The sequence below is a fragment of the Humulus lupulus genome, chromosome 4, assembly GCF_963169125.1.
Source record: "Humulus lupulus chromosome 4, drHumLupu1.1, whole genome shotgun sequence".
Classification (NCBI taxonomy): domain Eukaryota; kingdom Viridiplantae; phylum Streptophyta; class Magnoliopsida; order Rosales; family Cannabaceae; genus Humulus; species Humulus lupulus.
Window position 1 is genome coordinate 98,975,687 of NC_084796.1, and position 15,378 is coordinate 98,991,064.

Below are 15,378 nucleotides of genomic sequence, written 5' to 3' on the forward strand. Positions count from 1 at the left end.
GTCTCTAAATTAATCCTCTGAGTTCCAAGCTACTAGCCTTCCAAACTCAAGCCTTGAGTTCCTTCCTTTACCCCAAAGAAGATTAGCACTTCTTCTCCTTCGTTTCCTAGCTTCTAGTTTCCTCTAAAGCTTCCAAAAGAAAACTCAGGTATATGCCTAAGTGAGTAACATGAAAGACTTCTCCTCAGCCAAGTCTATCCACTCTTAAGGCCAAATTACCTCTTTGCCCCTTTTTCCAATAAAATTCCTATACTAATCTCAAGGGAAATTCTGTCATTTTTCGTGTCTCGCTAATCCCTCGAGTGTTCCTATAAATCCCCGTTTAACCCCGACATGTCCAAATGATTACTAAATTAGTATATATTACTCCATAAATTCCAAACACATATTATATACCCAAAATACCCCTAGGCTCTTCCCGAGCCGGGTATTTGGCCCCGTTGTGACTTTCTAGCTAAACTGCTCCTTAGGACTGTCTCAGATCGTGCATAAAAAATATATCACCACTCACACGTGGTGTCAATCACAATATACACAAATATTGCTTTTATGGCCCTCAGCGGGCTAAAATTACAAACATACCCCCAACAGCCAAAAGAGGCCCACATGCATATTTAATTCACCTAAACATGCATTTCTAATCACATACTCATCAAATTCACATATTAATACAATAAATCAATTATTTCTCTCCAGGAATGCTAATCAAGGTCCTAAGCCTTATTAGCAAATTTGGGATGCTACAGTGGCGGTTGGGCAGACTGCATATGTACTCACCGCCTTTAACTCTCTCCAATTCATGGCTGGCCAAGCTTCTAATTACCCTTACCTACACCACATAGCACCCGTGAGCGAAGACTAAGAAAAAAATCTTATTTAAACAGATTCAGATAATAAACATAATATAAGAGCATGCTTAACAATAATAACTAAAACCAATGAGACACATTGTACAAGTAAGCGACCACAGGGCCGCACAAGTGCATGTCGCACATCCATTTATTCAAGTGGCATCTGAGCCAGTCAAGTCAGTACAAGAAAAAAAAATGCTTTTAATAAGACCAAAAATGTGTTATCAAAACATACCATAACACTTTTTGACGTGTTAAGAACGACTATGTTATCGTAGGTCAGGGTACTTTACATAACACTTTATCATTGTTACACAGATGTGTTATTATACTGTCAACGATAACACACTTTTTGTGTTATTTTAATAAAAAGATAAGTGTTTAATTATATTATTTATAGTCGATTATATAACACATTTCAATACTTATAAATTTGTGTTATACTACACTTAAGTATAACACATTTTTTGTGTTATACTACACTTTAGTATAACACATTTTTTGTGTTATATAATAAAGTTTGCATAACAAAATTCTTTACTTATAAAATGTGTTATTTTTCGTATTATTTTAATATTTAGATAAGTTTAAATTCTCATTATATATTCATTTATATAACACTAATTTATTCTATTATATTTTTATTTTTTATTTAAATAATTAAAATTAGCTTTCTAATATATACTAGCATTATCAAATGAACTTGATTTTCAAATGACAAAAAGTGAAAACATTTAACATTGTATTAACAATCCGCAAATTAGTTTAAAACATTATACACTGTCATCAACAACAAAATGTTCTTTAAGTATTCAAGTAGTCTTAAATATTCAACATATTGAAAAGTTACTACTTTCAGCACAAAATATTCTACAGCTGCCCAACACAAAACCTTCAAAATTAAGTATCTTTTTCTATTTCGCTTGTCACATCTGCAAAATAAACAAAGAAATATTTTATTGTTATTATCTAGCATAACAAATTACTTCAAGAAAAATGCTATGGAAATTATTTCCAAGAGAGGACACCACATACGAAAGACAATCACAAATGCAAAGCCAAGGACAATAAAAAATGCGAATACAAAAGCAATGGAAATTCCCTCTGATTTCTCTTTTCCAGAAAAAGAAAATTTTCTATCAAACTTTATAATGTATTTCCAAACTAAAAAAAGTCAAGGTCTCAATATTTTAAATGAACTATAAAAATAAAAGCAAGATTGGAATATCAATTTAGGAAGCGGAGAATTTAAGTGATCGTCATTATTGAAGGCTGAAAATGTTCCGAGTAAATGTTTTGATTTCTCACAGACAACATTCAAATTAAACTAATATCTGCACAGCTTGATGATGCCTCGTGACAACAATGTTTCAAAGAAAGAAAGCAATGAGTGTTAAAACTATCTTGCCCTAAAAGAGCACTGAACAATCCAAAAAATAATTTATTAGACCACCTTGACACTGCATCAAATTCAAAAGATTTTGCCCCCAAAAGAAAATCAAAAGCGGATATTGATAATTGGTGCATATTTAAACTACTCTCCACCTAACCCTACAATATTTGAGGAATAGCTATGTAGATGTTCAAGAAAACTCGAATCTCAAACTTTATGAGAGCAAACCACATTTCTGACCATTTGAACTACCCGAGAATCGATGATATATACATACAATGAGTTTTCTAAATATTGAATGTTCAGCTCTGTACCTGCAGCTTCTGCTTGTTTTGATAAGGTGCTGAAAGAGGTTGGATTTGGGCACCCTGGCTTAGATAATATTCAAGCAGTGACTGATTTAATGAGACTGAGAATTGGACTATCTCCACCATCTTGAGAATGTAATACTTGCCCATCTGCATTGGGAAGTAAACCCAGCCAAGGGGCTATTTACATGAAGTGTCAGGTATATACTTCTCTCTGTTCAGCATGTGAGATGGCAACAATAAGATTCAAGTGGCCAGAAACACTTATTTCAACTTTAACTAACCAATTAGATGGTATACATCATGTTTTAGGCACCTCCAGTTAATTTTGAAGACTTCAATAAAATTATAGCAAAAGCAAGGACACCGACAACCTTAATTTTATAAACAAACTCTAAAGAAAAGTCTTCAAGATCAAGTATAATAATATCATGTACCTACCACACCTCCATCAAAAGGAAGCAATCCAATGGACTTTGGCAATGATTCTTGCAATCCAGTGATCATTGGTTCAAGTGTTGTTAGCTGAAGCAAGCAGGAAGAGATCATTATGCTAAATAAAATTTACTTTGTTTTGAAATACTGGATGCGAATAAGGACTTGTAAGGGATAGGAGGAACACCTTATTTGATATATGATCGAGAAGTTCCCAAATAAGCCAAGGCAGAGATCTCGATCCTAGAAGCTTGGCAGTGGAGAACAAATGAGGAATTCCAAAGAAACCTGTATGAAGCCGTGCAAAACATTGATGAGCCAAATTTAATTCCTATCACGCCAAAAGCCAATGTAGCAGAAAATAAGATTATCCAGGGAAATCAAATATATGATGGAAAACATTATTATACTTAGTTATTTGTAAAAAACATAAAAGTTGATCTCTGATATTACTTGTGGTGCATGGGACATAGATTAGTACTTGAGTGCCACAATAGAAATTAGGCTTTGCATAGGGAACTGATGGCTGTTGCACAGGAACATGTGGAACCTTCGATGATCTAATAAAACGCTAGGTAGTGTTGCAAAGGATAAAGTTTGGCAAGAAATAATTTTGCATCTCTGACCATATCTGAAAGACACAAATTGATTAAGAGAAAACTCACAATAAGCACTCCAATATTTTTAAAAAAAAATTGCGTCTTATATTTTCCCACATAGTAAATAAGATCCTTGTGTGTGTGTGTGTGTGTGAATACTCGTTCTATTAATTTGAAGCTAAAAGAAACTACCTTTACTCGTTCTATTAATTTGAAGATAAAAGAAAATGCCTCTCAAGTGACACAAGTCAGTTGGAAAGCCTCTCATATTAGAATAAAGAAGAAAATGTTACTAAACCTGTGAAGCAAGTCGACTAGAAAATGACACGAGAGATATATTTTCTTGCATCTCATTCATCATCAAACTGAAGGAATCTATTGAAAGATCTATTGTTAGCAAATCATGAGCATGCTTCAAAATATCTACTAACCTTTCCAACTCCTGAAACCATAAAATCACATTTAATGAATAAACAAAAGAAAGAAAGGAGGTGTCTCTCAATGCTCCATGACAAAGACAAATAAAGTCAATCAACTTTGCATCAAAAGTAGACAAAATTACTTTAAAAAAGAAACCAATTTCTCTTATTATTAATTATGATATAGCTTAGTGTTGTTTTTTATATTTGAACTTTTGTCGGTACGATATACCTGTAGAAATCTGATTCAGAAACTCATTTCGGCCAAGTTGAGTGGTATCTGATTTTAAACAAGAAACTTGGAGAGTCTTGTCTACTATAACATCCTCCAACTCTCGCTCTTTGATTGGTGGTAAAAAAATGCATATTTATTGATCTAAAATGTTAAATTAAATTAAATTTTAATTAATATTTTCAGGAAATTAATGAAAAATATTTCTACAACTGAAAATATTTAGTTTGAATTTAATTTGTTTTATTTTGCAGAAATTATGTGCATTTTGATACAAATAAAAAGAAAGAATTAATTGAGAAAGAAAGAGATGGAAAAGTGGTGTATTTGGAAGAATGATGAAATAAATGGTAGACAAGAAGAGGAGCCCAAGTCTTTAGCAGGCCCAGTCCAAGAGCTTCATGCACCCAAATACGAGATTGCTCCACTCCATGCGTACTTCAACTCTTCCAATCTATTTGTTTCCATGCATGATCCCACAATTATCTCCCTTTATGAGCTTGACATGTGGCCAAATTACACAAAATGTGTTGCTGAATGCAACGTTTTTGGACTCCTAGCCAAGCATGAGCATTGGTTCTATTTCAATTAATAGCATTAAAAAGAATGATATTCTCATTTATTAGTCAACGACCAGCTTTGAAATTCTTTTTATCATTTTGATTTTTTGTTATAATTGTGTCCCCAAAACACTATAAAAAGGGACCTCTTGTACATAATTGGGTGTGTAATTTTTCATTGGCAAAAACTATAGTAAATTTTAGTCTTATTTTGTCTATCTCTTCTCATATTTTCTCTTTAGATTATTGTGAGAATGACTAGCATTTTTGGCTAGTTTCCTAGATAAGGTAAATGATGATCCTATATGCAAGGTAAAATTTATTTGTGTTTTGATTCACCAAATGCTTAAAGTTTATACATTTGAGTAATATATTTTTCTTCTATTTTTCTCTATCTCTATATCAATATATTTATCTATTTAGTATTATATAGAAATAGTCATGCTTTTTCTATGTGAATATGATTAGTACAAATATATTGATATTATAATTTTATGATTAGTCTTTTATTGCATTATTGCCAATAAGGTATATTGTCATTCTTTGTTTTTTCATAAGATTATTTTCTATGTTCCTAACGTGAGAATTGTTATTACTCGAATACATTTTATTATATATGTTATTCATGTTTTATCTTCCGATTAAATTGTTGGGAAGTGAACGATTTAATTGTGTTATATGTGTGAATCAAAATCCAAATAAATGAGCAAACCATATAGGTGATTCTTGAAACCTTATCTCTTTTGTTATTGAATTTTTCAACATTTTCTCAAAAACCACCAACGATTTCTTTACTGTTTGTGCTTTAGTTCTACTAATCACCTTTTGATTAAGATATTTCCTGTGGACACGACCGCCCATACTACACTACAACAACCGCTTTGTGAAGACAAGTTTGGGTGTAATCAGGCATGTTTTCCGAGGAATTTGTGGACTGCAACCTCGGAAATGGGCCCCGTGCGATACGCACGGGCCCACAACCACTCTTATTACAAGAATGTGTATTAACTAGCATTTAGACCCCAATTAATTGGGAATGTCTTGTAATAAATCCCTGTTAAGGGAATTAATTGTCCTCGGCCACTATAAATAGGGCTAGGGCACCCATGGTAAGGGATTCTGAACTTTTGTTATTCAGAGTATTGCCAATAGCTGCATGAACCCTATAGAAGCTTGAAACCTTCAAGCTTCCCCAAATCCTAATACAATAGGCTCGTGGGCTAGGGTTAATTAATAACATGAACCACATAAAAATTTGTGTCTTGTTTATGCATTCCCTTTAAGTTCTTTTAATTAGTTGATAGCGAAAAAGGAAGTCAACATTTTGATGCTTTCATTGAGAGCTTGAGGAAAGCTTTAAAGATTCAACAATGGTGGCCACCAGAAGAAACACTCCTGATGATGTTACTCTTCCCACCGCCACTGAGGGAGGAGAGCCTAGTCAACCACCTTCGCCGACAAACCCGGAGGTGGCCTAGGAAGATTACAACGAGAACGTTGCGTACGACGGTGAGGACGACGAGTACTATGAAAGTGATTACTCCACGTCCTTTTATACGGATGAGCACCGGAAGTGGTTGCCCTCAAGGGACAAATCGCTTCCCATCAACAAAAAAATAGATGCCCATGAGCGTAGTATCACCGCCCTGCAGGAGATGGTTAATGCCACGAGGGCCACTTTGGTAGCTCAATGTTGCGATAATTCCAATGTGAAAGTATACACAATCGTAGACAAGTAATAATAGAGATAAGTAGAGTATCGTCCCATAGAGATTGTTATTAACTACCAATAATTAACTTCCCAATTCTATTTGGCTAATAAAACTTAGATTCAAGAATATCAAGAACAGAAACAAGTATTGACAAAACTAACAATTAATAAATAACATAAACAAATAAAAACAAAATTAATTCAATGGATGAAAACCTAGGGTATTTAATTTCAACATCTATCCATTTTATTATTTCATCAATACAATTTCCACTATTCTTTCTCTTATCATGATAGCAGATTTACTAAAGCAATCTATATTCTTATTAAGATATATAAATCTCTCAACATATATGCGAATTTTCTACATCTCTGTGATAAATTCCAAACATAAGGCAAGCATTAAGAATAGAAATCCTAAAAGCTACACAAACCATGTAGGTACTCTCGTCCTACATCGAAATTTATGTCTATTCAACTGTAGCATATTTAACTCTCATCTCTCAGATTTTGAATTAAAATTCATAAGTAATGCAAATAACGACATCAAATTATTCACATTCATTAAGCACAAAATTGAATAGATCACAATGAAGAAAAATAAATCATAGATATTGCATTAACTAATTATAAAGTATCAAGAGACTACATTAAAACGCTAGAAAATAAAATTAGTTCATAACTAAATTCATAACATCCATTGATTTAGAAAATACCATAGAAAAATAAATTAAAGAAGAAAAATTCTTGATGAATTCCCCATTCTTAATGTCCAAGTTCATCTTGTTCTCTAGCGGCCAGAAGTGATTTGAATCGCTCATAATTATGTTTTTATAGTAACCCTAGCAATTCCCTTTGAAAAGATCATTTTACCCTCATAAGAATAGGGTTCTGAGGATGTACAGACTCAAGCACCGTGGCGCCCCTGCGATATGCCCAAAACTCCTTTGCCTCTGACTTCGACAGCGCCATGGTTCAACATTCAAGAACTGCGGCTCAAAATGGTGTTTATTTTTCTTGCGTCGCGGCGCACCTCCAAGGCCTGCGGCTCCACCGTTCCTAGAAAATGGTCGTCTCTGTTTTTCCTCACGCCGCAGCTCATCATGCAAGTGCCGCGACTCAAAATACTTTTTCACATAATCAACATTTTTCAATGTCAAATTGCATTTCATCATCTCTTGAAGTTCTCGAGGTTTTTGGACACAATAACTTTGATAGAACAATCTTATTTATCACATTTTAGCTTGCTTTTCACCAATTCCATGACAAACCACATATTCGTTGCTTAAATATGAAAACATAAACAAAACAAGCATAACACTGTACAAAACAACACATAAGACTAAAAACATACCCAGAACACAGTCTCAAACAACACTAAAATAGACCTAACAAAATTCCCCCAAACTCACCCTTTACTCACCCTCGAGTAAAGAACACAAAAGATAAACACAAACCAAACTAAAACCCTAGAACAACTAACACAAAACGAATCAAGCCAACATCAACAATTCAAACCTAAAAAATATTATGAATGACATGCTTGGAAAAATACAAAGTTCAAGATACAAGTTGCTTGCAATTATTACCTTTTACATCTCTATCCTTCTTTTGTTTTTGGGAACCTTCCCAAAAGATCCAAGACGTAAATATGACATGATTTTAGAAATTCGATCAAGCACAGAACCATCTACACTAACAGTAACCATTTCCTGCCCAATGACAATTGCATGAAGTTTTGAATAAGATGTACATTACCGAAAATAAGATTGCACAAGGGTTCAACAACTATAAACCTCAGGTTGTGGACAGTCAGCTCTACTCCTATGCACCATAGTCGGAATGTCATGAGAATACCCATTTTCCTGGTACAAATGGAAAAAGAAAAAGCATCAGATCACTAAAAATCTTACAGGAAGATTAAACTATCTAGGACAGGCCTATAGTCAAATTAATTCCCATTGCAGAACTTTGAACATATTTGGGTGGTAGTAGAAATATAAAAGTTAATGAAAACAATCATTATAATTTACCATGTTAAAAATAAAAGCCATTCTACCGGGAAGGAACATTTCATTTTACTTGATAGCAGTTTGGGGCTTCACTATCCATTGATAAATAGGATGAAAACACACATAAGACATATGTTAAGCAATTTATGATATAAAAGGAATAAAATGGCTCTTTGTTTATTCAGATATTAATGAACCTTTGCAGTCGCAGTGCGAAACAACAACTGTTGATCGTCCTTGGATGCCCTGTCATAGAACAACATGAATCTGTTAGTGTAGGTGTTACAATATGGCTACATTACTACCTCACATGAATTGAGAAAGAAAGAAAGAAAAAAAAAATGGAGAAAGAAAGGTCCTCTGTTTTCAAAAGTAGTATCACCCGCTAAAAAACGAAAATACAAAACAAGGAAAAGTAAACAAATATTTGAGAGCAAGAAATCAAAGTTTTTAATCGCACAAGTCTCTTCTTCTTTTTCCCGAAGCATACCAACTGAGGTTTCATTAAGTGTTGTTACAAAAATAAGAAATTAATATATGTCAATAATTGTCAAATCATAACAAATGAAATTTCACTTTTCCAATAAAGAACCTGGAGTTGGATGTCTTAGACTTCAAGACATACTAGACCTCAGATTTGCAAAATGCATGTGTATCATATTCTCTAATATACACATATGGCTACTAAAACTCTCAGTTAGTTTTCACTTGATTTGATTGGGTCTAAAATGGCATCCTTGTTAAATCAAAAACAAAATCCAGAGCTTTTACCCACATTCATCCTAAAGCAAAAAATTATTATAATAATAAAGTAATTAGCATCTACATAGTCAGAATCCACAAAACAGGGCAGACTATAATGGCTCTTGAAGTTACCTAGGTTGTTTTCCATCACTTTCCTCACCAGAATTTGGCTTCTTGTCGATTTCACTCCGAATTTTATTAAGTAAAGCATAATCCAATCCTTTCACCAGGTGAGTATGCTCCACATCACCTGAGCAAAAGATAGAAGGGTTTTCAGCTATAAAAGCTAAGCATCTCTAAATAATATACTTCATACACAACACCAAATAAGATACCCAAAATAAAGAAGGACTTGATCTTTTCAAATTAAGCAAAACCCATTATGAAACTAAACAAACAAGTAACATATTTGTCTCTAAGATTCAAGTATCATGTTCCCACTTGTTATCTTGCCCCTACCTGCAAAGAAAACAACATATAGTTAGTTATAGTGCTCTTCCAAACCTCAATACCTAAAATATCTTACAATTAACAAATGAGAATCTTTTCAGAAACTCTACTGAAACCCCACTATCCAATAGCCAAGAGTAGTCAAAAATAAAAATTTTGCAAATATCAAATGCCAATATAGAAGCCTTGCAAGGCAATTAGGACTTTGATATCCTCTGTCTAGTTGGCTCAAATAGAAAATTTTGATATAAAATCATGTAAATTAACAACATACCTGAATAAATATAACAACAAAATATTTGGCCCTCTCATAGCATAAAATTATAAGGTAGGGGCTCCAAATGTATTAGCCGCAAGACTATAAGGTAAGTGCTCAAGTTGTATTAGGCTGAATTCAGTGGACAATGATCACATTTTCACCCTCCAAAATCTACAACAAGTGTCAAAAACTGTTTTTAAAAGAAAGATTATTATGTCTAAAATATATCATTTATAGCTTGACTTATCAAACCATAATCCATAAATGAAAGCTGCTAAAATGCATTGTTTTACCATGTCTTAATATAAAAAAATGCATTGAAAATGTCTAAAACTAAGCATTGCATATATAGAGTGAAATCAGACCAATTGCAAGAGATACTAGATTAAGACGAAATCTTTCTGCATTAGATACTCCTGTGGAACACAGTTAGAATATAAAGATTAACAATCTAAAACCCAATATATACATTATGAAAATAATAAATTACAATATTATAATTGTAGCCAAGCCTAATTCAAAACTTACCCAAATCAACGCAAAATTTCCAGCCGCAAATAGGAGAAAAGAAAAATAAGTCAATTTATTTTTTAAATCTAAATATCAAAAGAACATATATAAACCGAGGAAAGTAATTTAATAAGACATTCAATAGACATACAATTAGTAGACTCAATGTAAATTTAAAAATAATATACTCATAGTGACAAGAAAAAAGAATTCTCATAATTGTTGGTTGTTTCCTTTACAATTTCTTAATACATTACCAAAGTTTAGCAAAACAAACATATTTTTGGGTTTTAAAAAAGCAGTAATGAAAGGGTGTTTTTTTATATATGTTTTGATTTTCCCAAAACTCTTCAACATAAAATAGTTACAAAGTACATCTAAGAATACCAATAAGTATCTTGTTCTAAAAAAAAGACTTTCTAAAAAAAAGACCATCAATAAGTTACTTGGCCGGCCCTGAAAAGAAGTGGGCCTAAGACGGTTTTAATAAATTTGAAAAAAATGGGCCCTTTTGTATATGTAATTTTAAATAAAATTAAACTAATATTTAGTAATATAAATACATTCCAAACCAATAATTCATTACATAAACTTATAAATTTCAATATATTACTTAAATTTTGAACACACTTATTTAAATTTTTATTTTCTTTGAACACACTTAAGAGTTTACATGATATTTTTGGGCCCTGGGTAGGGGTGGGCCCTAGGCACGGGCCTAGCCCGCCTATGCCTAGGGTCGGCCCTGTAAGTATATACAATATAAGTGACAAGTATATGTCTGCAACACAAATATATCAACAATGTGACTTTTGACCTAAAATGACTAAACTCAAATAAATGAATTTGTGAAAACCTTAAGGTTTGGGGAGAAAAGTAAACCAACAAATATAAAAACGTAAATATATTGTTAAAAAATGGATAAATGATATCACAAAAACAAGTTTCCATGCTCTTTAGTAATATAATTTATATCTCAACAAAAACAAAAACTCTTACTTAAGCATTTCGGTACTCACACGTTAGTGTACTTACATTACACATATAAACACAAAAATTAGATCAAATTCAAACATGGCAGCAGACAACAGTACAATAAAAACCATAAATGTAGTATAAATACCCCAATTAGTAGCAATACAAGAACTACAAAAATACGTCGATATACAAAACAACAAAATACCTTTTTCTGTACTATACTTGAATGCTACTTTAGTTTACTCTTCTTTTTATGCTTTGAATTCAAAGTATATCTGTTGTGAAAATCATGAAATAAGACAAAGAAAACTAATACAAGATTAATTTTTTTTTAAAATATAATGAAGTAGAATGATTAAGAATCAATATAGAACAAACCAGATATAAATAAAAAAAAAAGATTAAAATACGTGAGATGATTCATTCACCATATTCCATGGTTATATTCTGGAATACTTAAAGGTCATAATGACCCCGCTGGTCTCTATTATTCATCCTTTACATGACTACAAGTCAAGCACTTAGTCACATATCTTACTACCTCTTTCTTTAGCCACGGTTGCATGGCACATGGATACAACAAACATAAAGGGTTATGAGAGTCATCCAGAATCTCTTCCCTAGCACCCTCATCCATCAACTTATCTTTCTAATCCTTGTATCTTAACATATCCATATTAGAAATGATGAAGTCCTTAGTCACTCCAGCTAAGACCTCCTCACTATACCTTATCAATTATCGATGATTACTGCCTTACATTTCCTTGTAATTTTCTTAAAAAGAGTAGACAGATGGGTTCTATTAATCAACTTACCAATCGTGAACCTTATACCGACACCGGTAATCCTACCAGCTAAATTGTTGCACTCTATTTCAAGTTATACACTTGGCCCAGACCTTTCTAGCATAAGACTCCCACAACTAGATGGTTTTCCCCAAATTAAGAAAAGATCACATGATTATAATCCTTTCAATGATTTAGCCAATATTTCTCTTTCACATCTGCATTTTTCTAGTTGACCGCATATTGCCACGCTGATGTCAATGTATGCCTTACACTGCTCCCCATATCAATAATTTCACAACACCTCCAGCGCAATCACCACTGTTACCAACTAGAGGTCACATGCAGGCTACTTCTTCTCATACTCTTTCAACTCTCCCTAAGCAACAACTATAATTTTTGTAACGTCCCAAATTTGCTAAAAAGGCTAAGCCTTGATTTGTATTCCGAGAGGGCATCATTGGATTTATATGTGAATTATATGAAATTAATTGAATATATGTTTGATTATGTGGCATATATGATTTATATGGTGATATGAATACTTATGCATGTTTATGTGTATTAAATATGCATGAGACCCGTTTTTTTAATAAGGGCATTTTTATAATTTTGACCCGTTGACAGTATAATTGTAACTATATGTGTTATGTGATTGAGACCACACTTTTATGTGGATATATTAGCGATATTCAGCACAAGGTGATGCTAGTGAGCGAGTTAACGGTAAAGTCATAACGGGGTCAAATACCCGACTCGAAGTGAGCCTAGGGGGTATTTTAGTAATCTGTTGCGTAGTCAAGATTTATCAGGTAATAGGAAGTTATTTGGTGATTAATTGGGTATGTTAGGGTTAATTGGGGATTTATAATGCTATTTGAGGATTTGTGGGAAATGTGGCAAATGATCGTTTTTCCCTAGAGGGCATTAAAGGGAAATCTCTTGGGTGAGGGGCATTATGGTATTTTCCTAGCCTTGGTTTGACTTAATTGAGACTAGAAGCTTTTAGAAAAATCAAAGGAAAAAAATAACTTAGCAGCTCCTATTCTCTCAGCTCTATCTTTCTCTCTCTCGGTTCTCTCTTCCCCCTGGAGTGGTTTGGGTTCTTTGGATTTTTTAAGTGATAGCTTGGGAGATTGAAGTTGTGAATTGGAGCTAGGATTGGCTTAAAGGGAGCTTGAGGTCATAGCTATTTAATTGAGGTAAGAATTATTGTCTTTTGTGATGAATTCTCTAATTGGTTTAAGTTTTAGCTGAGGTTTAAACTCTAGTTTTGGTTTTTGAGTTTTGGTAAGGATCTGGTTTAGTTTTTGGGGTAATTGTGCTGATTATGATGTGCTATTGATAGTCCTAGACTCAACTGGAACTTTGGTATAACTTTGGGTTGGGTTTGGAGAGATTTTGGCTTAGGGAAAACGCAGGAAAAACCCAGAATATCTGGGTTCGCGGGGTCGTGCTGCAGTGCTATTCTTGGAGCGCCACGACCTGCATGAATTCAAGGGCTAGGGAGATTCTCTGAGTCGCCTTAGCACCACAGCGCTTGGTGGGTTGCACTGCGGTGCATGTCTAGGGTAGCAAGGGGAGGTGGCTCTCTGACTTGTAGAGGGCTGCAGTGCTTATGAGGGGCGTTGCGGCTTAAATTTGAGGTTTTGACAAAAATGGGTTTTTAAGCTTGGGAACTCAAACCGCAGTGCTGCTATTGATTGATTCTGGTGCTACACACTCATTTCTTTCTAGTAGAGTGATTGATAGATTGTGTAGGCCCTGTGATTATTATACTGCGGTGTTTAGGACTTTATTTCCCACTAGGGAGTTGGTAGTTTCTAGGCGATGGGTTAAGTCATTACCAGTGGTGATGGATAACAAAACACTATTAATGGACTTGACTAAGTTCGGTATGGATTATTTTGACATGATCTTGGGAATGGATTGGTTAGTCAGGTATGGGACGACTATATACTGCAAGAAGAAGATGGTGACTTTTGAGCTTGAGGGTGAGGACCCCTTCATTTTTGTTGGCACAGTGCATGGACCCCGTATGCCTATGATATCATCATTGAGGGCTAGAGACCTATTACAAGGAGGTTGTATAGGATTCCTAGCTAGTGTGGTGGATACCGCGAAGGACATGCTAGTGGGACCAGTGGAGACTAGATTGGTGCATGAGTTCTTAGATGTGTTTCTTGGGGACTTACCAGGACTGCCACCACATCAAGAGATTGAGTTTTGATCGTGAAAATATGTATATATATGCAAGTGCACACAATCGATTCAAGTAATATATGATAAGTAGAGTATCGTTCCCACGAAGACTATTTTCCAATTACCACTTATTGTTCTTTAAATTTCTATTTGGCAACTAAAAATTTGATTTTTGAATTTAATTTTAAATATGAAAATACTTTAAACAAGAAAACAACTAAATAAAATATTTAAATCACTATGAAAAAGACCTAGGGTGTTAATTTCATCAACTTTTCATTCTACTAATTGTATTAATTAATTCTAAATTTCATTCTTTATATTCTAATAGCAAGTTAACATAAATCGATTTCTATTCTTTGTCAAGATAAGATCTTAGCCTATATGCAGATTTTCTACATCTCTGTGATAAACTTAAACATATAGAAGGCATTAAGCATGGAAACCTAATTACTGTTATATTATTTCATATAATATAATATTAGATTAAATAATGTGACAAAATGTGATTTGTCACACCTTGTAACATATTATTGAGAGTCACAAAAATTAGACACATGTGTGTGACCAAATGTGACATATTTTGGAGTTACAAAATCAGTTACAAATTTATAACTCCCAAATATTACCCAATAATGTGTATATTATATGTTACACATTTGAGATTGGATTTCACAAAGTCGTGATGATATATGACTGTTGGAGACATGTTTTTAACTCCCAATAGGTGTTTGGAGGTTACAAAATCATGTGGGAAAGGATTTGGGACGTTTTGGAACGTTTTGGAAAAATGACTTTTTTGTGCTGAAAATGGCCTGTGGCCGCGGCCAGTGAGGCTGACAGCCTATGTGAATTTTCAGTTTTTTCCAAATTGAACGGTTCTAACATCCCAAATAACTCCCAAATCTCCATTTTAATTCCATAAACATC